This window comes from Salvelinus fontinalis, unplaced genomic scaffold (genome assembly GCF_029448725.1).
Source record: "Salvelinus fontinalis isolate EN_2023a unplaced genomic scaffold, ASM2944872v1 scaffold_0316, whole genome shotgun sequence".
NCBI classification, from domain to species: domain Eukaryota; kingdom Metazoa; phylum Chordata; class Actinopteri; order Salmoniformes; family Salmonidae; genus Salvelinus; species Salvelinus fontinalis.
Genome location: NW_026600525.1, coordinates 146,609 through 174,230, shown reverse-complemented (window position 1 = coordinate 174,230; position 27,622 = coordinate 146,609). Strand labels below are relative to the sequence as shown.

The window sequence follows — 27,622 nt, the reverse complement described above, 5'->3', positions numbered from 1 at the left end:
GCATAGCTGGTTTTACAGAACACTATGGATTTGAATCCTAGCTATACCTTCACTCTGACCTTTTATCTCAATGACATACCTATTACCAATGAAACGTCCTCCTAAATGGTTTGAAGCAATGCTCCTTTTCTCGACAAGAAATAGACAGGCAGAAGGTTCAAGAAAAATACTTGCATCTGCTGAGGCTCAAACTCATAACCGTGACATCAATTTACTGCATACTGCTGTATAAGTACAACACGCTAACCGAATGCACCACAGGATCCATTAACAACACTTTCACTGATCACCATATTTTGCTCAAACAGAGCTGTACGATATTCAGACCAAGTAATTATTACTCTTGAGGTGCCTGGCTAGCTCAGTCGGTAGAGCATGTGACTCTTAATCTCAGGGTCGTGGTTCGAGCCCCACGTTGGGCGAATCTTTTCTCTTCCGAAGCACGAACTCACTTTGCAAACAGCCATCCGCTTGGACTTTCGAGCAGGCTTGCCACCCTGCATTGCTGACGTGTCAGGCATAGCTGGTGTTACAGAAGACTATGGATTTGAATCCTAGCTATACCTTCACTCTGACCTTTTATCTCAATGACATACCTATTACCAATGAAACGTCCTCCTAAATGGTTTGAAGCAATGCTCCTTTTCTCGACAAGAAATAGACAGGCAGAGGGTTCAAGAAAAATACTTGCATCTGTTGAGGCTCAAACTCACAACCGTGACATCAATTTACTGCATACTGCTGTATAAGTACAACACGCTAACCGAATGCACCACAGGATCCATTAACAACATTCTCACTGATCACCATATTTTGCTCAAACAGAGCTGTACGATATTCAGACCAAGTAATTATGAATGTTGAGGTGCCTGGCTAGCTCAGTCGGTAGAGCATGAGACTCTTAATCTCAGGGTCGTGGGTTCGAGCCCCACGTTGGGTGAATTTTTTCTCTTCCGAAGCACGAACTCACTTTGCAAACAGGCATCCGCTTGGACATTCGAGCAGGCTTGCCACCCTGCATTGCTCACTTGTCAGGCATAGCCTGTTTTACAGAATACTATGGATTTGAATCCTAGCTATACCTTCACTCTGACCTTTTATCTCAATGACAGACCTATTACCAATGAAACGTCCTCCTAAATGGTTTGAAGCAATGCTCCTTTTCTCGACAAGAAATAGACAGGCAGAAGGTTCAAGAAAAATACTTGCATCTGCTGAGGCTCAAACTCACAACCGTGACATCAATTTACTGCATACTGCTGTATAAGTACAACACGCTAACCGAATGCACCACAGGATCCATTAACAACATTCTCACTGATCACCATATTTTGCTCAAACAGAGCTGTACGATATTCAGACCAAGTAATTATCACTGTTGAGGTGCCTGGCTAGCTCAGTCGGTAGAGCATGAGACTCTTAATCTCAGGGTCGTGGGTTCGAGCCCCACGTTGGGTGAATCTTTTCTCTTCCGAAGCACGAACTCACTTTGCAAACAGCCATCCGCTTGGACTTTCGAGCAGGCTTGCCACCCTGCATTGCTCACTTGTCAGGCATAGCTGGTTTTACAGAATACTATGGATTTGAATCCTAGCTATACCTTCACTCTGACCTTTTATCTCAATGACATACCTATTACCAATGAAACGTCCTCCTAAATGGTTTGAAGCAATGCTCCTTTTCTCGAAAAGAAATAGACAGGCAGAAGGTTCAAGAAAAATACTTGCATCTGCTGAGGCTCAAACTCATAACCGTGACATCAATTTACTGCATACTGCTGTATAAGTACAACACGCTAACCGAATGCACCACAGGATCCATTAACAACACTTTCACTGATCACCATATTTTGCTCAAACAAAGCTGTACGATATTCAGACCAAGTAATTATTAATGTTGATATGCCTGGCTAGCTCAGTCGGTAGAGCATGAGACTCTTAATCTCAGGGTCGTGGGTTCGAGCCCCACGTTGGGTGAATCTTTTCTCTTCCGAAGCACGAACTCACTTTGCAAACAGCCATCCGCTTGGACATTCGAGCAGGCTTGCCACCCTGCATTGCTGACTTGTCAGGCATAGCTGGTTTTACAGAAGACTATGGATTTGAATCCTAGCTATACCTTCACTCTGACCTTTTATCTCAATGACAGACCTATTACCAATGAAACGTCCTCCTAAATGGTTTGAAGCAATGCTCCTTTTCTCGACAAGAAATAGACAGGCAGAAGGTTCAAGAAAAATACTTGCATCTGCTGAGGCTCAAACTCACAACCGTGACATCAATTTACTGCATACTGCTGTATAAGTACAACACGCTAACCGAATGCACCACAGGATCCATTAACAACATTCTCACTGATCACCATATTTTGCTCAAACAGAGCTGTACGATATTCAGACCAAGTAATTATCACTGTTGAGGTGCCTGGCTAGCTCAGTCGGTAGAGCATGAGACTCTTAATCTCAGGGTCGTGGATTCGAGCCCCACGTTGGGTGAATCTTTTCTCTTCCGAAGCACGAACTCACTTTGCAAACAGCCATCCGCTTGGACATTCGAGCAGGCTTGCCACCCTGCATTGCTGTCTTGTCAGGCATAGCTGGTTTTACAGAAGACTATGGATTTGAATCCTAGCTATACCTTCACTCTGACCTTTTATCGCAATGACATACCTATTACCAATGAAACGTCCTCCTAAATGGTTTGAAGCAATGCTCCTTTTCTCGACAAGAAATAGACAGGCAGAAGGTTCAAGAAAAAATCTTGCATCTGCTGAGGCTCAAACTCACAACCGTGACATCAATTTACTGCATACTGCTGTATAAGTACAACACGCTAACCGAATGCACCACAGGATCCATTAACAACATTCTCACTGATCACCATATTTTGCTCAAGCAGAGCTGTACGATATTCAGACCAAGTAATTATCACTGATGAGGTTCCTGGCTAGCTCAGTCGGTAGAGCATGAGACTCTTAATCTCAGGGTCGTGGGTTTGAGGCCCACGTTGGGTGAATCTTTTCTCTTCCGAAGCACGAACTCACTTTGCAAACAGCCATCCGCTTGGACATTCGAGCAGGCTTGCCACCCTGCATTGCTGTCTTGTCAGGCATAGCTGGTTTTACAGAACACTATGGATTTGAATCCTAGCTATACCTTCACTCTGACCTTTTATCTCAATGACATACCTATTACCAATGAAACAACCTCCTAAATGGTTTGAAGCAATGCTCCTTTTCTCGACAAGAAATAGACAGGCAGAAGGTTCAAGAAAAATACTTGCATCTGCTGAGGCTCAAACTCACAACCGTGACATCAATTTACTGCATACTGCTGTATAAGTACAACACGCTAACCGAATGCACCACAGGATCCATTAACAACATTCTCACTGATCACCATATTTTGCTCAAACAGAGCTGTACGATATTCAGACCAAGTAATTATCACTGTTGAGGTGCCTGGCTAGCTCAGTCGGTAGAGCATGAGACTCTTAATCTCAGGGTCGTGGATTCGAGCCCCACGTTGGGTGAATCTTTTCTCTTCCGAAGCACGAACTCACTTTGCAAACAGCCATCCGCTTGGACATTCGAGCAGGCTTGCCACCCTGCATTGCTGTCTTGTCAGGCATAGCTGGTTTTACAGAAGACTATGGATTTGAATCCTAGCTATACCTTCACTCTGACCTTTTATCGCAATGACATACCTATTACCAATGAAACGTCCTCCTAAATGGTTTGAAGCAATGCTCCTTTTCTCGACAAGAAATAGACAGGCAGAAGGTTCAAGAAAAAATCTTGCATCTGCTGAGGCTCAAACTCACAACCGTGACATCAATTTACTGCATACTGCTGTATAAGTACAACACGCTAACCGAATGCACCACAGGATCCATTAACAACATTCTCACTGATCACCATATTTTGCTCAAGCAGAGCTGTACGATATTCAGACCAAGTAATTATCACTGATGAGGTTCCTGGCTAGCTCAGTCGGTAGAGCATGAGACTCTTAATCTCAGGGTCGTGGGTTTGAGGCCCACGTTGGGTGAATCTTTTCTCTTCCGAAGCACGAACTCACTTTGCAAACAGCCATCCGCTTGGACATTCGAGCAGGCTTGCCACCCTGCATTGCTGTCTTGTCAGGCATAGCTGGTTTTACAGAACACTATGGATTTGAATCCTAGCTATACCTTCACTCTGACCTTTTATCTCAATGACATACCTATTACCAATGAAACGTCCTCCTAAATGGTTTGAAGCAATGCTCCTTTTCTCGACAAGAAATAGACAGGCAGAAGGTTCAAGAAAAATACTTGCATCTGCTGAGGCTCAAACTCATAACCGTGACATCAATTTACTGCATACTGCTGTATAAGTACAACACGCTAACCGAATGCACCACAGGATCCATTAACAACACTTTCACTGATCACCATATTTTGCTCAAACAGAGCTGTACGATATTCAGACCAAGTAATTATTACTCTTGAGGTGCCTGGCTAGCTCAGTCGGTAGAGCATTTGACTCTTAATCTCAGGGTCGTGGTTCGAGCCCCACGTTGGGCGAATCTTTTCTCTTCCGAAGCACGAACTCACTTTGCAAACAGCCATCCGCTTGGACTTTCGAGCAGGCTTGCCACCCTGCATTGCTGACGTGTCAGGCATAGCTGGTGTTACAGAAGACTATGGATTTGAATCCTAGCTATACCTTCACTCTGACCTTTTATCTCAATGACATACCTATTACCAATGAAACGTCCTCCTAAATGGTTTGAAGCAATGCTCCTTTTCTCGACAAGAAATAGACAGGCAGAGGGTTCAAGAAAAATACTTGCATCTGTTGAGGCTCAAACTCACAACCGTGACATCAATTTACTGCATACTGCTGTATAAGTACAACACGCTAACCGAATGCACCACAGGATCCATTAACAACATTCTCACTGATCACCATATTTTGCTCAAACAGAGCTGTACGATATTCAGACCAAGTAATTATGAATGTTGAGGTGCCTGGCTAGCTCAGTCGGTAGAGCATGAGACTCTTAATCTCAGGGTCGTGGGTTCGAGCCCCACGTTGGGTGAATTTTTTCTCTTCCGAAGCACGAACTCACTTTGCAAACAGCCATCCGCTTGGACATTCGAGCAGGCTTGCCACCCTGCATTGCTGTCTTGTCAGGCATAGCTGGTTTTACAGAAGACTATGGATTTGAATCCTAGCTATACCTTCACTCTGACCTTTTATCGCAATGACATACCTATTACCAATGAAACGTCCTCCTAAATGGTTTGAAGCAATGCTCCTTTTCTCGACAAGAAATAGACAGGCAGAAGGTTCAAGAAAAATACTTGCATCTGCTGAGGCTCAAACTCACAACCGTGACTTCAATTTACTGCATACTGCTGTATAAGTACAACACGCTAACCGAATGCACCACAGGATCCATTAACAACATTCTCACTGATCACCATATTTTGCTCAAGCAGAGCTGTACGATATTCAGACCAAGTAATTATCACTGATGAGGTGCCTGGCTAGCTCAGTCGGTAGAGCATGAGACTCTTAATCTCAGGGTCGTGGGTTTGAGCCCCACGTTGGGTGAATCTTTTCTCTTCCGAAGCACGAACTCACTTTGCAAACAGCCATCCGCTTGGACATTCGAGCAGGCTTGCCACCCTGCATTGCTGTCTTGTCAGGCATAGCTGGTTTTACAGAACACTATGGATTTGAATCCTAGCTATACCTTCACTCTGACCTTTTATCTCAATGACATACCTATTACCAATGAAACGTCCTCCTAAATGGTTTGAAGCAATGCTCCTTTTCTCGACAAGAAATAGACAGGCAGAAGGTTCAAGAAAAATACTTGCATCTGCTGAGGCTCAAACTCATAACCGTGACATCAATTTACTGCATACTGCTGTATAAGTACAACACGCTAACCGAATGCACCACAGGATCCATTAACAACACTTTCACTGATCACCATATTTTGCTCAAACAGAGCTGTACGATATTCAGACCAAGTAATTATTAATGTTGATATGCCTGGCTAGCTCAGTCGGTAGAGCATGAGACTCTTAATCTCAGGGTCGTGGGTTCGAGCCCCACGTTGGGTGACACTTTTCTCTTCCGAAGCACGAACTCACTTTGCAAACAGCCATCAGCTTGGACATTCGAGCAGGCTTGCCACCCTGCATTGCTGACTTGTCAGGCATAGCTGGTTTTACAGAAGACTATGGATTTGAATCCTAGCTATACCTTCACTCTGACCTTTTATCTCAATGACATACCTATTACCAATGAAACGTCCTCCTAAATGGTTTGAAGCAATGCTCCTTTTCTCGACAAGAAATAGACAGGCAGAAGGTTCAAGAAAAATACTTGCATCTGCTGAGGCTCAAACTCACAACCGTGACATCAATTTACTGCATACTGCTGTATAAGTACAACACGCTAACCGAATGCACCACAGGATCCATTAACAACACTTTCTTTCACTGATCACCATATTTTGCTCAAACAGAGCTGTACGATATTCAGACCAAGTAATTATTACTCTTGAGGTGCCTGGCTAGCTCAGTCGGTAGAGCATGTGACTCTTAATCTCAGGGTCGTGGTTCGAGCCCCACGTTGGGCGAATCTTTTCTCTTCCGAAGCACGAACTCACTTTGCAAACAGCCATCCGCTTGGACTTTCGAGCAGGCTTGCCACCCTGCATTGCTGACGTGTCAGGCATAGCTGGTGTTACAGAAGACTATGGATTTGAATCCTAGCTATACCTTCACTCTGACTTTTTATCTCAATGACATACCTATTACCAATGAAACGTCCTCCTAAATGGTTTGAAGCAATGCTCCTTTTCTCGACAAGAAATAGACAGGCAGAGGGTTCAAGAAAAATACTTGCATCTGTTGAGGCTCAAACTCACAACCGTGACATCAATTTACTGCATACTGCTGTATAAGTACAACACGCTAACCGAATGCACCACAGGATCCATTAACAACATTCTCACTGATCACCATATTTTGCTCAAACAGAGCTGTACGATATTCAGACCAAGTAATTATCACTGTTGAGGTGCCTGGCTAGCTCAGTCGGTAGAGCATGAGACTCTTAATCTCAGGGTCGTGGGTTCGAGCCCCACGTTGGGGGAATCTTTTCTCTTCCGAAGCACGAACTCACTTTGCAAACAGCCATCCGCTTGGACATTCGAGCAGGCTTGCCACCCTGCATTGCTCACTTGTCAGGCATAGCTGGTTTTACAGAAGACTATGGATTTGAATCCTAGCTATACCTTCACTCTGACCTTTTATCTCAACGACAGACCTATTACCAATGAAACGTCCTCCTAAATGGTTTGAAGCAATGCTCCTTTTCTCGACAAGAAATAGACAGGCAGAAGGTTCAAGAAAAATACTTGCATCTGCTGAGGCTCAAACTCACAACCGTGACATCAATTTACTGCATACTGCTGTATAAGTACAACACGCTAACCGAATGCACCACAGGATCCATTAACAACATTCTCACTGATCACCATATTTTGCTCAAACAGAGCTGTACGATATTCAGACCAAGTAATTATCACTGTTGAGGTGCCTGGCTAGCTCAGTCGGTAGAGCATGAGACTCTTAATCTCAGGGTCGTGGATTCGAGCCCCACGTTGGGTGAATCTTTCTCTTCCGAAGCACGAACTCACTTTGCAAACAGCCATCCGCTTGGACATTCGAGCAGGCTTGCCACCCTGCATTGCTGTCTTGTCAGGCATAGCTGGTTTTACAGAAGACTATGGATTTGAATCCTAGCTATACATTCACTCTGACCTTTTATCTCAATGACATACCTATTACCAATGAAACGTCCTCCTAAATGGTTTGAAGCAATGCTCCTTTTCTCGACAAGAAATAGACAGGCAGAAGGTTCAAGAAAAATACTTGCATCTGCTGAGGCTCAAACTCACAACCGTGACATCAATTTACTGCATACTGCTGTATAAGTACAACACGCTAACCGAATGCACCACAGGATCCATTAACAACACTTTCACTGATCACCATATTTTGCTCAAACAGAGCTGTACGATATTCAGATCAAGTAATTATTAATGTTGAGATGCCTGGCTAGCTCAGTCGGTAGAGCATGAGACTCTTAATCTCAGGCTCGTGGTTTCGAGCCCCACGTTGGGTGACACTTTTCTCTTCCGAAGCACGAACTCACTTTGCAAACAGCCATCCGCTTGGACTTTCGAGCAGGCTTGCCACCCTGCATTGCTGACATGTCAGGCATAGCTGGTGTTACAGAAGACTATGGATTTGAATCCTAGCTATACCTTCACTCTGACCTTTTATCTCAATGACATACCTATTACCAATGAAACAACCTCCTAAATGGTTTGAAGCAATGCTCCTTTTCTCGACAAGAAATAGACAGGCAGAAGGTTCAAGAAAAATACTTGCATCTGCTGAGGCTCAAACTCACAACCGTGACATCAATTTACTGCATACTGCTGTATAAGTACAACACGCTAACCGAATGCACCACAGGATCCATTAACAACATTCTCACTGATCACCATATTTTGCTCAAACAGAGCTGTACGATATTCAGACCAAGTAATTATCACTGTTGAGGTGCCTGGCTAGCTCAGTCGGTAGAGCATGAGACTCTTAATCTCAGGGTCGTGGATTCGAGCCCCACGTTGGGTGAATCTTTTCTCTTCCGAAGCACGAACTCACTTTGCAAACAGCCATCCGCTTGGACATTCGAGCAGGCTTGCCACCCTGCATTGCTGTCTTGTCAGGCATAGCTGGTTTTACAGAAGACTATGGATTTGAATCCTAGCTATACCTTCACTCTGACCTTTTATCGCAATGACATACCTATTACCAATGAAACGTCCTCCTAAATGGTTTGAAGCAATGCTCCTTTTCTCGACAAGAAATAGACAGGCAGAAGGTTCAAGAAAATACTTGCATCTGCTGAGGCTCAAACTCATAACCGTGACATCAATTTACTGCATACTGCTGTATAAGTACAACACGCTAACCGAATGCACCACAGGATCCATTAACAACACTTTCACTGATCACCATATTTTGCTCAAACAGAGCTGTACGATATTCAGACCAAGTAATTATCAATGTTGATATGCCTGGCTAGCTCAGTCGGTAGAGCATGAGACTCTTAATCTCAGGGTCGTGGGTTCGAGCCCCACGTTGGGTGACACTTTTCTCTTCCGAAGCACGAACTCACTTTGCAAACAGCCATCAGCTTGGACATTCGAGCAGGCTTGCCACCCTGCATTGCTGACTTGTCAGGCATAGCTGGTTTTACAGAAGACTATGGATTTGAATCCTAGCTATACTTTCACTCTGACCTTTTATCTCAATGACATACCTATTACCAATGAAACGTCCTCCTAAATGGTTTGAAGCAATGCTCCTTTTCTCGACAAGAAATAGACAGGCAGAAGGTTCAAGAAAAATACTTGCATCTGCTGAGGCTCAAACTCACAACCGTGACATCAATTTACTGCATACTGCTGTATAAGTACAACACGCTAACCGAATGCACCACAGGATCCATTAACAACATTCTCACTGATCACCATATTTTGCTCAAACAGAGCTGTACGATATTCAGACCAAGTAATTATCACTGTTGAGGTGCCTGGCTAGCTCAGTCGGTAGAGCATGAGACTCTTAATCTCAGGGTCGTGTGTTCGAGCCCCACGTTGGGCGAATCTTATCTCTTCCGAAGCACGAACTCACTTTGCAAACAGGCATCCGCTTGGACATTCGAGCAGGCTTGCCACCCTGCATTGCTCACTTGTCAGGCATAGCCTGTTTTACAGAATACTATGGATTTGAATCCTAGCTATACCTTCACTCTGACCTTTTATCTCAATGACAGACCTATTACCAATGAAACGTCCTCCTAAATGGTTTGAAGCAATGCTCCTTTTCTCGACAAGAAATAGACAGGCAGAAGGTTCAAGAAAAATACTTGCATCTGCTGAGGCTCAAACTCACAACCGTGACATCAATTTACTGCATACTGCTGTATAAGTACAACACGCTAACCGAATGCACCACAGGATCCATTAACAACATTCTCACTGATCACCATATTTTGCTCAAACAGAGCTGTACGATATTCAGACCAAGTAATTATCACTGTTGAGGTGCCTGGCTAGCTCAGTCGGTAGAGCATTAGACTCTTAATCTCAGGGTCGTGGGTTCGAGCCCCACGTTGGGTGAATCTTTTCTCTTCCGAAGCACGAACTCACTTTGCAAACAGCCATCCGCTTGGACTTTCGAGCAGGCTTGCCACCCTGCATTGCTCACTTGTCAGGCATAGCTGGTTTTACAGAATACTATGGATTTGAATCCTAGCTATACCTTCACTCTGACCTTTTATCTCAATGACATACCTATTACCAATGAAACGTCCTCCTAAATGGTTTGAAGCAATGCTCCTTTTCTCGAAAAGAAATAGACAGGCAGAAGGTTCAAGAAAAATACTTGCATCTGCTGAGGCTCAAACTCATAACCGTGACATCAATTTACTGCATACTGCTGTATAAGTACAACACGCTAACCGAATGCACCACAGGATCCATTAACAACACTTTCACTGATCACCATATTTTGCTCAAACAAAGCTGTACGATATTCAGACCAAGTAATTATTAATGTTGATATGCCTGGCTAGCTCAGTCGGTAGAGCATGAGACTCTTAATCTCAGGGTCGTGGGTTCGAGCCCCACGTTGGGTGAATCTTTTCTCTTCCGAAGCACGAACTCACTTTGCAAACAGCCATCCGCTTGGACATTCGAGCAGGCTTGCCACCCTGCATTGCTGACTTGTCAGGCATAGCTGGTTTTACAGAAGACTATGGATTTGAATCCTAGCTATACCTTCACTCTGACCTTTTATCTCAATGACAGACCTATTACCAATGAAACGTCCTCCTAAATGGTTTGAAGCAATGCTCCTTTTCTCGACAAGAAATAGACAGGCAGAAGGTTCAAGAAAAATACTTGCATCTGCTGAGGCTCAAACTCACAACCGTGACATCAATTTACTGCATACTGCTGTATAAGTACAACACGCTAACCGAATGCACCACAGGATCCATTAACAACATTCTCACTGATCACCATATTTTGCTCAAACAGAGCTGTACGATATTCAGACCAAGTAATTATCACTGTTGAGGTGCCTGGCTAGCTCAGTCGGTAGAGCATGAGACTCTTAATCTCAGGGTCGTGGATTCGAGCCCCACGTTGGGTGAATCTTTTCTCTTCCGAAGCACGAACTCACTTTGCAAACAGCCATCCGCTTGGACATTCGAGCAGGCTTGCCACCCTGCATTGCTGTCTTGTCAGGCATAGCTGGTTTTACAGAAGACTATGGATTTGAATCCTAGCTATACCTTCACTCTGACCTTTTATCTCAATGACATACCTATTACCAATGAAACAACCTCCTAAATGGTTTGAAGCAATGCTCCTTTTCTCGACAAGAAATAGACAGGCAGAAGGTTCAAGAAAAATACTTGCATCTGCTGAGGCTCAAACTCACAACCGTGACATCAATTTACTGCATACTGCTGTATAAGTACAACACGCTAACCGAATGCACCACAGGATCCATTAACAACATTCTCACTGATCACCATATTTTGCTCAAACAGAGCTGTACGATATTCAGACCAAGTAATTATCACTGATGAGGTGCCTGGCTAGCTCAGTCGGTAGAGCATGAGACTCTTAATCTCAGGGTCGTGGATTCGAGCCCCACGTTGGGTGAATCTTTTCTCTTCCGAAGCACGAACTCACTTTGCAAACAGCCATCCGCTTGGACATTCGAGCAGGCTTGCCACCCTGCATTGCTGTCTTGTCAGGCATAGCTGGTTTTACAGAAGACTATGGATTTGAATCCTAGCTATACCTTCACTCTGACCTTTTATCGCAATGACATACCTATTACCAATGAAACGTCCTCCTAAATGGTTTGAAGCAATGCTCCTTTTCTCGACAAGAAATAGACAGGCAGAAGGTTCAAGAAAAAATCTTGCATCTGCTGAGGCTCAAACTCACAACCGTGACATCAATTTACTGCATACTGCTGTATAAGTACAACACGCTAACCGAATGCACCACAGGATCCATTAACAACATTCTCACTGATCACCATATTTTGCTCAAGCAGAGCTGTACGATATTCAGACCAAGTAATTATCACTGATGAGGTTCCTGGCTAGCTCAGTCGGTAGAGCATGAGACTCTTAATCTCAGGGTCGTGGGTTTGAGGCCCACGTTGGGTGAATCTTTTCTCTTCCGAAGCACGAACTCACTTTGCAAACAGCCATCCGCTTGGACATTCGAGCAGGCTTGCCACCCTGCATTGCTGTCTTGTCAGGCATAGCTGGTTTTACAGAACACTATGGATTTGAATCCTAGCTATACCTTCACTCTGACCTTTTATCTCAATGACATACCTATTACCAATGAAACGTCCTCCTAAATGGTTTGAAGCAATGCTCCTTTTCTCGACAAGAAATAGACAGGCAGAAGGTTCAAGAAAAATACTTGCATCTGCTGAGGCTCAAACTCATAACCGTGACATCAATTTACTGCATACTGCTGTATAAGTACAACACGCTAACCGAATGCACCACAGGATCCATTAACAACACTTTCACTGATCACCATATTTTGCTCAAACAGAGCTGTACGATATTCAGACCAAGTAATTATTACTCTTGAGGTGCCTGGCTAGCTCAGTCGGTAGAGCATGTGACTCTTAATCTCAGGGTCGTGGTTCGAGCCCCACGTTGGGCGAATCTTTTCTCTTCCGAAGCACGAACTCACTTTGCAAACAGCCATCCGCTTGGACTTTCGAGCAGGCTTGCCACCCTGCATTGCTGACGTGTCAGGCATAGCTGGTGTTACAGAAGACTATGGATTTGAATCCTAGCTATACCTTCACTCTGACCTTTTATCTCAATGACATACCTATTACCAATGAAACGTCCTCCTAAATGGTTTGAAGCAATGCTCCTTTTCTCGACAAGAAATAGACAGGCAGAGGGTTCAAGAAAAATACTTGCATCTGTTGAGGCTCAAACTCACAACCGTGACTTCAATTTACTGCATACTGCTGTATAAGTACAACACGCTAACCGAATGCACCACAGGATCCATTAACAACATTCTCACTGATCACCATATTTTGCTCAAACAGAGCTGTACGATATTCAGACCAAGTAATTATGAATGTTGAGGTGCCTGGCTAGCTCAGTCGGTAGAGCATGAGACTCTTAATCTCAGGGTCGTGGGTTCGAGCCCCACGTTGGGTGAATTTTTTCTCTTCCGAAGCACGAACTCACTTTGCAAACAGCCATCCGCTTGGACATTCGAGCAGGCTTGCCACCCTGCATTGCAGTCTTGTCAGGCATAGCTGGTTTTACAGAAGACTATGGATTTGAATCCTAGCTATACCTTCACTCTGACCTTTTATCGCAATGACATACCTATTACCAATGAAACGTCCTCCTAAATGGTTTGAAGCAATGCTCCTTTTCTCGACAAGAAATAGACAGGCAGAAGGTTCAAGAAAAATACTTGCATCTGCTGAGGCTCAAACTCACAACCGTGACTTCAATTTACTGCATACTGCTGTATAAGTACAACACGCTAACCGAATGCACCACAGGATCCATTAACAACATTCTCACTGATCACCATATTTTGCTCAAGCAGAGCTGTACGATATTCAGACCAAGTAATTATCACTGATGAGGTGCCTGGCTAGCTCAGTCGGTAGAGCATGAGACTCTTAATCTCAGGGTCGTGGGTTTGAGCCCCACGTTGGGTGAATCTTTTCTCTTCCGAAGCACGAACTCACTTTGCAAACAGCCATCCGCTTGGACATTCGAGCAGGCTTGCCACCCTGCATTGCTGTCTTGTCAGGCATAGCTGGTTTTACAGAACACTATGGATTTGAATCCTAGCTATACCTTCACTCTGACCTTTTATCTCAATGACATACCTATTACCAATGAAACGTCCTCCTAAATGGTTTGAAGCAATGCTCCTTTTCTCGACAAGAAATAGACAGGCAGAAGGTTCAAGAAAAATACTTGCATCTGCTGAGGCTCAAACTCATAACCGTGACATCAATTTACTGCATACTGCTGTATAAGTACAACACGCTAACCGAATGCACCACAGGATCCATTAACAACACTTTCACTGATCACCATATTTTGCTCAAACAGAGCTGTACGATATTCAGACCAAGTAATTATTAATGTTGATATGCCTGGCTAGCTCAGTCGGTAGAGCATGAGACTCTTAATCTCAGGGTCGTGGGTTCGAGCCCCACGTTGGGTGACACTTTTCTCTTCCGAAGCACGAACTCACTTTGCAAACAGCCATCAGCTTGGACATTCGAGCAGGCTTGCCACCCTGCATTGCTGACTTGTCAGGCATAGCTGGTTTTACAGAAGACTATGGATTTGAATCCTAGCTATACCTTCACTCTGACCTTTTATCTCAATGACATACCTATTACCAATGAAACGTCCTCCTAAATGGTTTGAAGCAATGCTCCTTTTCTCGACAAGAAATAGACAGGCAGAAGGTTCAAGAAAAATACTTGCATCTGCTGAGGCTCAAACTCACAACCGTGACATCAATTTACTGCATACTGCTGTATAAGTACAACACGCTAACCGAATGCACCACAGGATCCATTAACAACACTTTCTTTCACTGATCACCATATTTTGCTCAAACAGAGCTGTACGATATTCAGACCAAGTAATTATTACTCTTGAGGTGCCTGGCTAGCTCAGTCGGTAGAGCATGTGACTCTTAATCTCAGGGTCGTGGTTCGAGCCCCACGTTGGGCGAATCTTTTCTCTTCCGAAGCACGAACTCACTTTGCAAACAGCCATCCGCTTGGACTTTCGAGCAGGCTTGCCACCCTGCATTGCTGACGTGTCAGGCATAGCTGGTGTTACAGAAGACTATGGATTTGAATCCTAGCTATACCTTCACTCTGACCTTTTATCGCAATGACATACCTATTACCAATGAAACGTCCTCCTAAATGGTTTGAAGCAATGCTCCTTTTCTCGACAAGAAATAGACAGGCAGAAGGTTCAAGAAAATACTTGCATCTGCTGAGGCTCAAACTCATAACCGTGACATCAATTTACTGCATACTGCTGTATAAGTACAACACGCTAACCGAATGCACCACAGGATCCATTAACAACACTTTCACTGATCACCATATTTTGCTCAAACAGAGCTGTACGATATTCAGACCAAGTAATTATCAATGTTGATATGCCTGGCTAGCTCAGTCGGTAGAGCATGAGACTCTTAATCTCAGGGTCGTGGGTTCGAGCCCCACGTTGGGTGACACTTTTCTCTTCCGAAGCACGAACTCACTTTGCAAACAGCCATCAGCTTGGACATTCGAGCAGGCTTGCCACCCTGCATTGCTGACTTGTCAGGCATAGCTGGTTTTACAGAAGACTATGGATTTGAATCCTAGCTATACTTTCACTCTGACCTTTTATCTCAATGACATACCTATTACCAATGAAACGTCCTCCTAAATGGTTTGAAGCAATGCTCCTTTTCTCGACAAGAAATAGACAGGCAGAAGGTTCAAGAAAAATACTTGCATCTGCTGAGGCTCAAACTCACAACCGTGACATCAATTTACTGCATACTGCTGTATAAGTACAACACGCTAACCGAATGCACCACAGGATCCATTAACAACATTCTCACTGATCACCATATTTTGCTCAAACAGAGCTGTACGATATTCAGACCAAGTAATTATCACTGTTGAGGTGCCTGGCTAGCTCAGTCGGTAGAGCATGAGACTCTTAATCTCAGGGTCGTGTGTTCGAGCCCCACGTTGGGCGAATCTTATCTCTTCCGAAGCACGAACTCACTTTGCAAACAGGCATCCGCTTGGACATTCGAGCAGGCTTGCCACCCTGCATTGCTCACTTGTCAGGCATAGCCTGTTTTACAGAATACTATGGATTTGAATCCTAGCTATACCTTCACTCTGACCTTTTATCTCAATGACAGACCTATTACCAATGAAACGTCCTCCTAAATGGTTTGAAGCAATGCTCCTTTTCTCGACAAGAAATAGACAGGCAGAAGGTTCAAGAAAAATACTTGCATCTGCTGAGGCTCAAACTCACAACCGTGACATCAATTTACTGCATACTGCTGTATAAGTACAACACGCTAACCGAATGCACCACAGGATCCATTAACAACATTCTCACTGATCACCATATTTTGCTCAAACAGAGCTGTACGATATTCAGACCAAGTAATTATCACTGTTGAGGTGCCTGGCTAGCTCAGTCGGTAGAGCATTAGACTCTTAATCTCAGGGTCGTGGGTTCGAGCCCCACGTTGGGTGAATCTTTTCTCTTCCGAAGCACGAACTCACTTTGCAAACAGCCATCCGCTTGGACTTTCGAGCAGGCTTGCCACCCTGCATTGCTCACTTGTCAGGCATAGCTGGTTTTACAGAATACTATGGATTTGAATCCTAGCTATACCTTCACTCTGACCTTTTATCTCAATGACATACCTATTACCAATGAAACGTCCTCCTAAATGGTTTGAAGCAATGCTCCTTTTCTCGAAAAGAAATAGACAGGCAGAAGGTTCAAGAAAAATACTTGCATCTGCTGAGGCTCAAACTCATAACCGTGACATCAATTTACTGCATACTGCTGTATAAGTACAACACGCTAACCGAATGCACCACAGGATCCATTAACAACACTTTCACTGATCACCATATTTTGCTCAAACAAAGCTGTACGATATTCAGACCAAGTAATTATTAATGTTGATATGCCTGGCTAGCTCAGTCGGTAGAGCATGAGACTCTTAATCTCAGGGTCGTGGGTTCGAGCCCCACGTTGGGTGAATCTTTTCTCTTCCGAAGCACGAACTCACTTTGCAAACAGCCATCCGCTTGGACATTCGAGCAGGCTTGCCACCCTGCATTGCTGACTTGTCAGGCATAGCTGGTTTTACAGAAGACTATGGATTTGAATCCTAGCTATACCTTCACTCTGACCTTTTATCTCAATGACAGACCTATTACCAATGAAACGTCCTCCTAAATGGTTTGAAGCAATGCTCCTTTTCTCGACAAGAAATAGACAGGCAGAAGGTTCAAGAAAAATACTTGCATCTGCTGAGGCTCAAACTCACAACCGTGACATCAATTTACTGCATACTGCTGTATAAGTACAACACGCTAACCGAATGCACCACAGGATCCATTAACAACATTCTCACTGATCACCATATTTTGCTCAAACAGAGCTGTACGATATTCAGACCAAGTAATTATCACTGTTGAGGTGCCTGGCTAGCTCAGTCGGTAGAGCATGAGACTCTTAATCTCAGGGTCGTGGATTCGAGCCCCACGTTGGGTGAATCTTTTCTCTTCCGAAGCACGAACTCACTTTGCAAACAGCCATCCGCTTGGACATTCGAGCAGGCTTGCCACCCTGCATTGCTGTCTTGTCAGGCATAGCTGGTTTTACAGAAGACTATGGATTTGAATCCTAGCTATACCTTCACTCTGACCTTTTATCTCAATGACATACCTATTACCAATGAAACAACCTCCTAAATGGTTTGAAGCAATGCTCCTTTTCTCGACAAGAAATAGACAGGCAGAAGGTTCAAGAAAAATACTTGCATCTGCTGAGGCTCAAACTCACAACCGTGACATCAATTTACTGCATACTGCTGTATAAGTACAACACGCTAACCGAATGCACCACAGGATCCATTAACAACATTCTCACTGATCACCATATTTTGCTCAAACAGAGCTGTACGATATTCAGACCAAGTAATTATCACTGATGAGCTGCCTGGCTAGCTCAGTCGGTAGAGCATGAGACTCTTAATCTCAGGGTCGTGGATTCGAGCCCCACGTTGGGTGAATCTTTTCTCTTCCGAAGCACGAACTCACTTTGCAAACAGCCATCCGCTTGGACATTCGAGCAGGCTTGCCACCCTGCATTGCTGTCTTGTCAGGCATAGCTGGTTTTACAGAAGACTATGGATTTGAATCCTAGCTATACCTTCACTCTGACCTTTTATCGCAATGACATACCTATTACCAATGAAACGTCCTCCTAAATGGTTTGAAGCAATGCTCCTTTTCTCGGCAAGAAATAGACAGGCAGAAGGTTCAAGAAAAAATCTTGCATCTGCTGAGGCTCAAACTCACAACCGTGACATCAATTTACTGCATACTGCTGTATAAGTACAACACGCTAACCGAATGCACCACAGGATCCATTAACAACATTCTCACTGATCACCATATTTTGCTCAAGCAGAGCTGTACGATATTCAGACCAAGTAATTATCACTGATGAGGTTCCTGGCTAGCTCAGTCGGTAGAGCATGAGACTCTTAATCTCAGGGTCGTGGGTTTGAGGCCCACGTTGGGTGAATCTTTTCTCTTCCGAAGCACGAACTCACTTTGCAAACAGCCATCCGCTTGGACATTCGAGCAGGCTTGCCACCCTGCATTGCTGTCTTGTCAGGCATAGCTGGTTTTACAGAACACTATGGATTTGAATCCTAGCTATACCTTCACTCTGACCTTTTATCTCAATGACATACCTATTACCAATGAAACGTCCTCCTAAATGGTTTGAAGCAATGCTCCTTTTCTCGACAAGAAATAGACAGGCAGAAGGTTCAAGAAAAATACTTGCATCTGCTGAGGCTCAAACTCATAACCGTGACATCAATTTACTGCATACTGCTGTATAAGTACAACACGCTAACCGAATGCACCACAGGATCCATTAACAACACTTTCACTGATCACCATATTTTGCTCAAACAGAGCTGTACGATATTCAGACCAAGTAATTATTACTCTTGAGGTGCCTGGCTAGCTCAGTCGGTAGAGCATGTGACTCTTAATCTCAGGGTCGTGGTTCGAGCCCCACGTTGGGCGAATCTTTTCTCTTCCGAAGCACGAACTCACTTTGCAAACAGCCATCCGCTTGGACTTTCGAGCAGGCTTGCCACCCTGCATTGCTGACGTGTCAGGCATAGCTGGTGTTACAGAAGACTATGGATTTGAATCCTAGCTATACCTTCACTCTGACCTTTTATCTCAATGACATACCTATTACCAATGAAACGTCCTCCTAAATGGTTTGAAGCAATGCTCCTTTTCTCGACAAGAAATAGACAGGCAGAGGGTTCAAGAAAAATACTTGCATCTGTTGAGGCTCAAACTCACAACCGTGACTTCAATTTACTGCATACTGCTGTATAAGTACAACACGCTAACCGAATGCACCACAGGATCCATTAACAACATTCTCACTGATCACCATATTTTGCTCAAACAGAGCTGTACGATATTCAGACCAAGTAATTATGAATGTTGAGGTGCCTGGCTAGCTCAGTCGGTAGAGCATGAGACTCTTAATCTCAGGGTCGTGGGTTCGAGCCCCACGTTGGGTGAATTTTTTCTCTTCCGAAGCACGAACTCACTTTGCAAACAGCCATCCGCTTGGACATTCGAGCAGGCTTGCCACCCTGCATTGCAGTCTTGTCAGGCATAGCTGGTTTTACAGAAGACTATGGATTTGAATCCTAGCTATACCTTCACTCTGACCTTTTATCGCAATGACATACCTATTACCAATGAAACGTCCTCCTAAATGGTTTGAAGCAATGCTCCTTTTCTCGACAAGAAATAGACAGGCAGAAGGTTCAAGAAAAATACTTGCATCTGCTGAGGCTCAAACTCACAACCGTGACTTCAATTTACTGCATACTGCTGTATAAGTACAACACGCTAACCGAATGCACCACAGGATCCATTAACAACATTCTCACTGATCACCATATTTTGCTCAAGCAGAGCTGTACGATATTCAGACCAAGTAATTATCACTGATGAGGTGCCTGGCTAGCTCAGTCGGTAGAGCATGAGACTCTTAATCTCAGGGTCGTGGGTTTGAGCCCCACGTTGGGTGAATCTTTTCTCTTCCGAAGCACGAACTCACTTTGCAAACAGCCATCCGCTTGGACATTCGAGCAGGCTTGCCACCCTGCATTGCTGTCTTGTCAGGCATAGCTGGTTTTACAGAACACTATGGATTTGAATCCTAGCTATACCTTCACTCTGACCTTTTATCTCAATGACATACCTATTACCAATGAAACGTCCTCCTAAATGGTTTGAAGCAATGCTCCTTTTCTCGACAAGAAATAGACAGGCAGAAGGTTCAAGAAAAATACTTGCATCTGCTGAGGCTCAAACTCATAACCGTGACATCAATTTACTGCATACTGCTGTATAAGTACAACACGCTAACCGAATGCACCACAGGATCCATTAACAACACTTTCACTGATCACCATATTTTGCTCAAACAGAGCTGTACGATATTCAGACCAAGTAATTATTAATGTTGATATGCCTGGCTAGCTCAGTCGGTAGAGCATGAGACTCTTAATCTCAGGGTCGTGGGTTCGAGCCCCACGTTGGGTGACACTTTTCTCTTCCGAAGCACGAACTCACTTTGCAAACAGCCATCAGCTTGGACATTCGAGCAGGCTTGCCACCCTGCATTGCTGACTTGTCAGGCATAGCTGGTTTTACAGAAGACTATGGATTTGAATCCTAGCTATACCTTCACTCTGACCTTTTATCTCAATGACATACCTATTACCAATGAAACGTCCTCCTAAATGGTTTGAAGCAATGCTCCTTTTCTCGACAAGAAATAGACAGGCAGAAGGTTCAAGAAAAATACTTGCATCTGCTGAGGCTCAAACTCACAACCGTGACATCAATTTACTGCATACTGCTGTATAAGTACAACACGCTAACCGAATGCACCACAGGATCCATTAACAACACTTTCTTTCACTGATCACCATATTTTGCTCAAACAGAGCTGTACGATATTCAGACCAAGTAATTATTACTCTTGAGGTGCCTGGCTAGCTCAGTCGGTAGAGCATGTGACTCTTAATCTCAGGGTCGTGGTTCGAGCCCCACGTTGGGCGAATCTTTTCTCTTCCGAAGCACGAACTCACTTTGCAAACAGCCATCCGCTTGGACTTTCGAGCAGGCTTGCCACCCTGCATTGCTGACGTGTCAGGCATAGCTGGTGTTACAGAAGACTATGGATTTGAATCCTAGCTATACCTTCACTCTGACCTTTTATCTCAATGACATACCTATTACCAATGAAACGTCCTCCTAAATGGTTTGAAGCAATGCTCCTTTTCTCGACAAGAAATAGACAGGCAGAAGGTTCAAGAAAAATACTTGCATCTGTTGAGGCTCAAACTCACAACCGTGACATCAATTTACTGCATACTGCTGTATAAGTACAACACGCTAACCGAATGCACCACAGGATCCATTAACAACATTCTCACTGATCACCATATTTTGCTCAAACAGAGCTGTACGATATTCAGACCAAGTAATTATCACTGTTGAGGTGCCTGGCTAGCTCAGTCGGTAGAGCATGAGACTCTTAATCTCAGGGTCGTGGGTTCGAGCCCCACGTTGGGGGAATCTTTTCTCTTCCGAAGCACGAACTCACTTTGCAAACAGCCATCCGCTTGGACATTCGAGCAGGCTTGCCACCCTGCATTGCTCACTTGTCAGGCATAGCTGGTTTTACAGAAGACTATGGATTTGAATCCTAGCTATACCTTCACTCTGACCTTTTATCTCAACGACAGACCTATTACCAATGAAACGTCCTCCTAAATGGTTTGAAGCAATGCTCCTTTTCTCGACAAGAAATAGACAGGCAGAAGGTTCAAGAAAAATACTTGCATCTGCTGAGGCTCAAACTCACAACCGTGACATCAATTTACTGCATACTGCTGTATAAGTACAACACGCTAACCGAATGCACCACAGGATCCATTAACAACATTCTCACTGATCACCATATTTTGCTCAAACAGAGCTGTACGATATTCAGACCAAGTAATTATCACTTTTGAGGTGCCTGGCTAGCTCAGTCGGTAGAGCATGAGACTCTTAATCTCAGGGTCGTGGATTCGAGCCCCACGTTGGGTGAATCTTTCTCTTCCGAAGCACGAACTCACTTTGCAAACAGCCATCCGCTTGGACATTCGAGCAGGCTTGCCACCCTGCATTGCTGTCTTGTCAGGCATAGCTGGTTTTACAGAAGACTATGGATTTGAATCCTAGCTATACATTCACTCTGACCTTTTATCTCAATGACATACCTATTACCAATGAAACGTCCTCCTAAATGGTTTGAAGCAATGCTCTTTTTCTCGACAAGAAATAGACAGGCAGAAGGTTCAAGAAAAATACTTGCATCTGCTGAGGCTCAAACTCATAACCGTGACATCAATTTACTGCATACTGCTGTATAAGTACAACACGCTAACCGAATGCACCACAGGATCCATTAACAACACTTTCACTGATCACCATATTTTGCTCAAACAGAGCTGTACGATATTCATATCAAGTAATTATCACTGTTGAGGTGCCTGGCTAGCTCAGTCGGTAGAGCATGAGACTCTTAATCTCAGGGTCGTGGATTCGAGCCCCACGTTGGGTGAATCTTCTCTCTTCCGAAGCACGAACTCACTTTGCAAACAGCCATCCGCTTGGACATTCGAGCAGGCTTGCCAACCTGCATTGCTGTCTTGTCAGGCATAGCTGGTTTTACAGAAGACTATGGATTTGAATCCTAGCTATACCTTCACTCTGACCTTTTATCTCAATGACAGACCTATTACCAATGAAACGTCCTCCTAAATGGTTTGAAGCAATGCTCCTTTTCTCGACAAGAAATAGACAGGCAGAAGGTTCAAGAAAAATACTTGCATCTGCTGAGGCTCAAACTCACAACCGTGACATCAATTTACTGCATACTGCTGTATAAGTACAACACGCTAACCGAATGCACCACAGGATCCATTAACAACATTCTCACTGATCACCATATTTTGCTCAAACAGAGCTGTACGATATTCAGACCAAGTAATTATCACTGTTGAGGTGCCTGGCTAGCTCAGTCGGTAGAGCATGAGACTCTTAATCTCAGGGTCGTGGATTCGAGCCCCACGTTGGGTGAATCTTTCTCTTCCGAAGCACGAACTCACTTTGCAAACAGCCATCCGCTTGGACATTCGAGCAGGCTTGCCACCCTGCATTGCTGTCTTGTCAGGCATAGCTGGTTTTACAGAAGACTATGGATTTGAATCCTGGCTATACCTTCACTCTGACCTTTTATCGCAATGACATACCTATTACCAATGAAACGTCCTCCTAAATGGTTTGAAGCAATGCTCCTTTTCTCGACAAGAAATAGACAGGCAGAAGGTTCAAGAAAAATACTTGCATCTGCTGAGGCTCAAACTCACGACCGCGACATCAATTTACTGCATACTGCTGTATAAGTACAACACGCTAACCGAATGCACCACAGGATCCATTAACAACACTTTCACTGATCACCATATTTTGCTCAAACAGAGCTGTACGATATTCATATCAAGTAATTATCACTGTTGAGGTGCCTGGCTAGCTCAGTCGGTAGAGCATGAGACTCTTAATCTCAGGGTCGTGGATTCGAGCCCCACGTTGGGTGAATCTTCTCTCTTCCGAAGCACGAACTCACTTTGCAAACAGCCATCCGCTTGGACATTCGAGCAGGCTTGCCACCCTGCATTGCTGTCTTGTCAGGCATAGCTGGTTTTACAGAAGACTATGGATTTGAATCCTAGCTATACCTTCACTCTGACCTTTTATCTCAACGACAGACCTATTACCAATGAAACGTCCTCCTAAATGGTTTGAAGCAATGCTCCTTTTCTCGACAAGAAATAGACAGGCAGAAGGTTCAAGAAAAATACTTGCATCTGCTGAGGCTCAAACTCACAACAATGACATCAATTTACTGCATACTGCTGTATAAGTACAACACGCTAACCGAATGCACCACAGGATCCATTAACAACATTCTCACTGATCACCATATTTTGCTCAAACAGAGCTGTACGATATTCAGACCAAGTAATTATCACTGTTGAGGTGCCTGGCTAGCTCAGTCGGTAGAGCATGAGACTCTTAATCTCAGGGTCGTGGATTCGAGCCCCACGTTGGGTGAATCTTTCTCTTCCGAAGCACGAACTCACTTTGCAAACAGCCATCCGCTTGGACATTCGAGCAGGCTTGCCACCCTGCATTGCTGTCTTGTCAGGCATAGCTGGTTTTACAGAAGACTATGGATTTGAATCCTAGCTATACCTTCACTCTGACCTTTTATCTCAATGACATACCTATTACCAATGAAACAACCTCCTAAATGGTTTGAAGCAATGCTCCTTTTCTCGACAAGAAATAGACAGGCAGAAGGTTCAAGAAAAATACTTGCATCTGCTGAGGCTCAAACTCACAACCGTGACATCAATTTACTGCATACTGCTGTATAAGTACAACACGCTAACCGAATGCACCACAGGATCCATTAACAACATTCTCACTGATCACCATATTTTGCTCAAACAGAGCTGTACGATATTCAGACCAAGTAATTATCACTGTTGAGGTGCCTGGCTAGCTCAGTCGGTAGAGCATGAGACTCTTAATCTCAGGGTCGTGGATTCGAGCCCCACGTTGGGTGAATCTTTTCTCTTCCGAAGCACGAACTCACTTTGCAAACAGCCATCCGCTTGGACATTCGAGCAGGCTTGCCACCCTGCATTGCTGTCTTGTCAGGCATAGCTGGTTTTACAGAAGACTATGGATTTGAATCCTAGCTATACCTTCACTCTGACCTTTTATCGCAATGACATACCTATTACCAATGAAACGTCCTCCTAAATGGTTTGAAGCAATGCTCCTTTTCTCGACAAGAAATAGACAGGCAGAAGGTTCAAGAAAAAATCTTGCATCTGCTGAGGCTCAAACTCACAACCGTGACATCAATTTACTGCATACTGCTGTATAAGTACAACACGCTAACCGAATGCACCACAGGATCCATTAACAACATTCTCACTGATCACCATATTTTGCTCAAGCAGAGCTGTACGATATTCAGACCAAGTAATTATCACTGATGAGGTTCCTGGCTAGCTCAGTCGGTAGAGCATGAGACTCTTAATCTCAGGGTCGTGGGTTTGAGGCCCACGTTGGGTGAATCTTTTCTCTTCCGAAGCACGAACTCACTTTGCAAACAGCCATCCGCTTGGACATTCGAGCAGGCTTGCCACCCTGCATTGCTGTCTTGTCAGGCATAGCTGGTTTTACAGAACACTATGGATTTGAATCCTAGCTATACCTTCACTCTGACCTTTTATCTCAATGACATACCTATTACCAATGAAACGTCCTCCTAAATGGTTTGAAGCAATGCTCCTTTTCTCGACAAGAAATAGACAGGCAGAAGGTTCAAGAAAAATACTTGCATCTGCTGAGGCTCAAACTCATAACCGTGACATCAATTTACTGCATACTGCTGTATAAGTACAACACGCTAACCGAATGCACCACAGGATCCATTAACAACACTTTCACTGATCACCATATTTTGCTCAAACAGAGCTGTACGATATTCAGACCAAGTAATTATTACTCTTGAGGTGCCTGGCTAGCTCAGTCAGTAGAGCATGTGACGCTTAATCTCAGGGTCGTGGTTCGAGCCCCACGTTGGGCGAATCTTTTCTCTTCCGAAGCACGAACTCACTTTGCAAACAGCCATCCGCTTGGACTTTCGAGCAGGCTTGCCACCCTGCATTGCTGACGTGTCAGGCATAGCTGGTGTTACAGAAGACTATGGATTTGAATCCTAGCTATACCTTCACTCTGACCTTTTATCTCAATGACATACCTATTACCAATGAAACGTCCTCCTAAATGGTTTGAAGCAATGCTCCTTTTCTCGACAAGAAATAGACAGGCAGAGGGTTCAAGAAAAATACTTGCATCTGTTGAGGCTCAAACTCACAACCGTGACTTCAATTTACTGCATACTGCTGTATAAGTACAACACGCTAACCGAATGCACCACAGGATCCATTAACAACATTCTCACTGATCACCATATTTTGCTCAAACAGAGCTGTACGATATTCAGACCAAGTAATTATGAATGTTGAGGTGCCTGGCTAGCTCAGTCGGTAGAGCATGAGACTCTTAATCTCAGGGTCGTGGGTTCGAGCCCCACGTTGGGTGAATTTTTTCTCTTCCGAAGCACGAACTCACTTTGCAAACAGCCATCCGCTTGGACATTTGAGCAGGCTTGCCACCCTGCATTGCTGTCTTGTCAGGCATAGCTGGTTTTACAGAAGACTATGGATTTGAATCCTAGCTATACCTTCACTCTGACCTTTTATCGCAATGACATACCTATTACCAATGAAACGTCCTCCTAAATGGTTTGAAGCAATGCTCCTTTTCTCGACAAGAAATAGACAGGCAGAAGGTTCAAGAAAAATACTTGCATCTGCTGAGGCTCAAACTCACAACCGTGACTTCAATTTACTGCATACTGCTGTATAAGTACAACACGCTAACCGAATGCACCACAGGATCCATTAACAACATTCTCACTGATCACCATATTTTGCTCAAGCAGAGCTGTACGATATTCAGACCAAGTAATTATCACTGATGAGGTGCCTGGCTAGCTCAGTCGGTAGAGCATGAGACTCTTAATCTCAGGGTCGTGGGTTTGAGCCCCACGTTGGGTGAATCTTTTCTCTTCCGAAGCACGAACTCACTTTGCAAACAGCCATCCGCTTGGACATTCGAGCAGGCTTGCCACCCTGCATTGCTGTCTTGTCAGGCATAGCTGGTTTTACAGAACACTATGGATTTGAATCCTAGCTATACCTTCACTCTGACCTTTTATCTCAATGACATACCTATTACCAATGAAACGTCCTCCTAAATGGTTTGAAGCAATGCTCCTTTTCTCGACAAGAAATAGACAGGCAGAAGGTTCAAGAAAAATACTTGCATCTGCTGAGGCTCAAACTCATAACCGTGACATCAATTTACTGCATACTGCTGAAAAGTACAACACGCTAACCGAATGCACCACAGGATCCATTAACAACACTTTCACTGATCACCATATTTTGCTCAAACAGAGCTGTACGATATTCAGACCAAGTAATTATTAATGTTGATATGCCTGGCTAGCTCAGTCGGTAGAGCATGAGACTCTTAATCTCAGGGTCGTGGGTTCGAGCCCCACGTTGGGTGACACTTTTCTCTTCCGAAGCACGAACTCACTTTGCAAACAGCCATCAGCTTGGACATTCGAGCAGGCTTGCCACCCTGCATTGCTGACTTGTCAGGCATAGCTGGTTTTACAGAAGACTATGGATTTGAATCCTAGCTATACCTTCACTCTGACCTTTTATCTCAATGACATACCTATTACCAATGAAACGTCCTCCTAAATGGTTTGAAGCAATGCTCCTTTTCTCGACAAGAAATAGACAGGCAGAAGGTTCAAGAAAAATACT

At 44.1% G+C, this 27,622-nt stretch overlaps 15 non-coding genes across 15 annotated transcripts; all 15 read left to right on the top strand.

Moving 5' to 3' along the window:
- Positions 1-867: 867 nt before the first annotated feature.
- trnak-cuu (transfer RNA lysine (anticodon CUU)) lies at positions 868-940 on the top strand. The gene has a single exon. It is a non-coding gene; the product is annotated as a tRNA-Lys (tRNA).
- Positions 941-1,385: 445 nt separating this feature from the next.
- On the top strand, positions 1,386-1,458 carry trnak-cuu (transfer RNA lysine (anticodon CUU)). Its single transcript has one exon. It is a non-coding gene; the product is annotated as a tRNA-Lys (tRNA).
- Positions 1,459-1,903: 445 nt separating this feature from the next.
- Positions 1,904-1,976, top strand: trnak-cuu (transfer RNA lysine (anticodon CUU)). Its single transcript has one exon. It is a non-coding gene; the product is annotated as a tRNA-Lys (tRNA).
- Positions 1,977-5,010: 3,034 nt separating this feature from the next.
- On the top strand, positions 5,011-5,083 carry trnak-cuu (transfer RNA lysine (anticodon CUU)). The gene has a single exon. It is a non-coding gene; the product is annotated as a tRNA-Lys (tRNA).
- A 963-nt stretch (positions 5,084-6,046) lies between these two features.
- On the top strand, positions 6,047-6,119 carry trnak-cuu (transfer RNA lysine (anticodon CUU)). Its single transcript has one exon. It is a non-coding gene; the product is annotated as a tRNA-Lys (tRNA).
- Positions 6,120-9,155: 3,036 nt separating this feature from the next.
- On the top strand, positions 9,156-9,228 carry trnak-cuu (transfer RNA lysine (anticodon CUU)). Its single transcript has one exon. It is a non-coding gene; the product is annotated as a tRNA-Lys (tRNA).
- A 1,481-nt stretch (positions 9,229-10,709) lies between these two features.
- Positions 10,710-10,782, top strand: trnak-cuu (transfer RNA lysine (anticodon CUU)). Its single transcript has one exon. It is a non-coding gene; the product is annotated as a tRNA-Lys (tRNA).
- A 2,516-nt stretch (positions 10,783-13,298) lies between these two features.
- Positions 13,299-13,371, top strand: trnak-cuu (transfer RNA lysine (anticodon CUU)). Its single transcript has one exon. It is a non-coding gene; the product is annotated as a tRNA-Lys (tRNA).
- Positions 13,372-14,334: 963 nt separating this feature from the next.
- Positions 14,335-14,407, top strand: trnak-cuu (transfer RNA lysine (anticodon CUU)). The gene has a single exon. It is a non-coding gene; the product is annotated as a tRNA-Lys (tRNA).
- A 965-nt stretch (positions 14,408-15,372) lies between these two features.
- trnak-cuu (transfer RNA lysine (anticodon CUU)) lies at positions 15,373-15,445 on the top strand. Its single transcript has one exon. It is a non-coding gene; the product is annotated as a tRNA-Lys (tRNA).
- A 1,481-nt stretch (positions 15,446-16,926) lies between these two features.
- On the top strand, positions 16,927-16,999 carry trnak-cuu (transfer RNA lysine (anticodon CUU)). Its single transcript has one exon. It is a non-coding gene; the product is annotated as a tRNA-Lys (tRNA).
- A 2,516-nt stretch (positions 17,000-19,515) lies between these two features.
- trnak-cuu (transfer RNA lysine (anticodon CUU)) lies at positions 19,516-19,588 on the top strand. The gene has a single exon. It is a non-coding gene; the product is annotated as a tRNA-Lys (tRNA).
- Positions 19,589-20,551: 963 nt separating this feature from the next.
- trnak-cuu (transfer RNA lysine (anticodon CUU)) lies at positions 20,552-20,624 on the top strand. Its single transcript has one exon. It is a non-coding gene; the product is annotated as a tRNA-Lys (tRNA).
- Positions 20,625-26,248: 5,624 nt separating this feature from the next.
- trnak-cuu (transfer RNA lysine (anticodon CUU)) lies at positions 26,249-26,321 on the top strand. The gene has a single exon. It is a non-coding gene; the product is annotated as a tRNA-Lys (tRNA).
- Positions 26,322-27,283: 962 nt separating this feature from the next.
- On the top strand, positions 27,284-27,356 carry trnak-cuu (transfer RNA lysine (anticodon CUU)). The gene has a single exon. It is a non-coding gene; the product is annotated as a tRNA-Lys (tRNA).
- Positions 27,357-27,622: the final 266 nt, after the last annotated feature.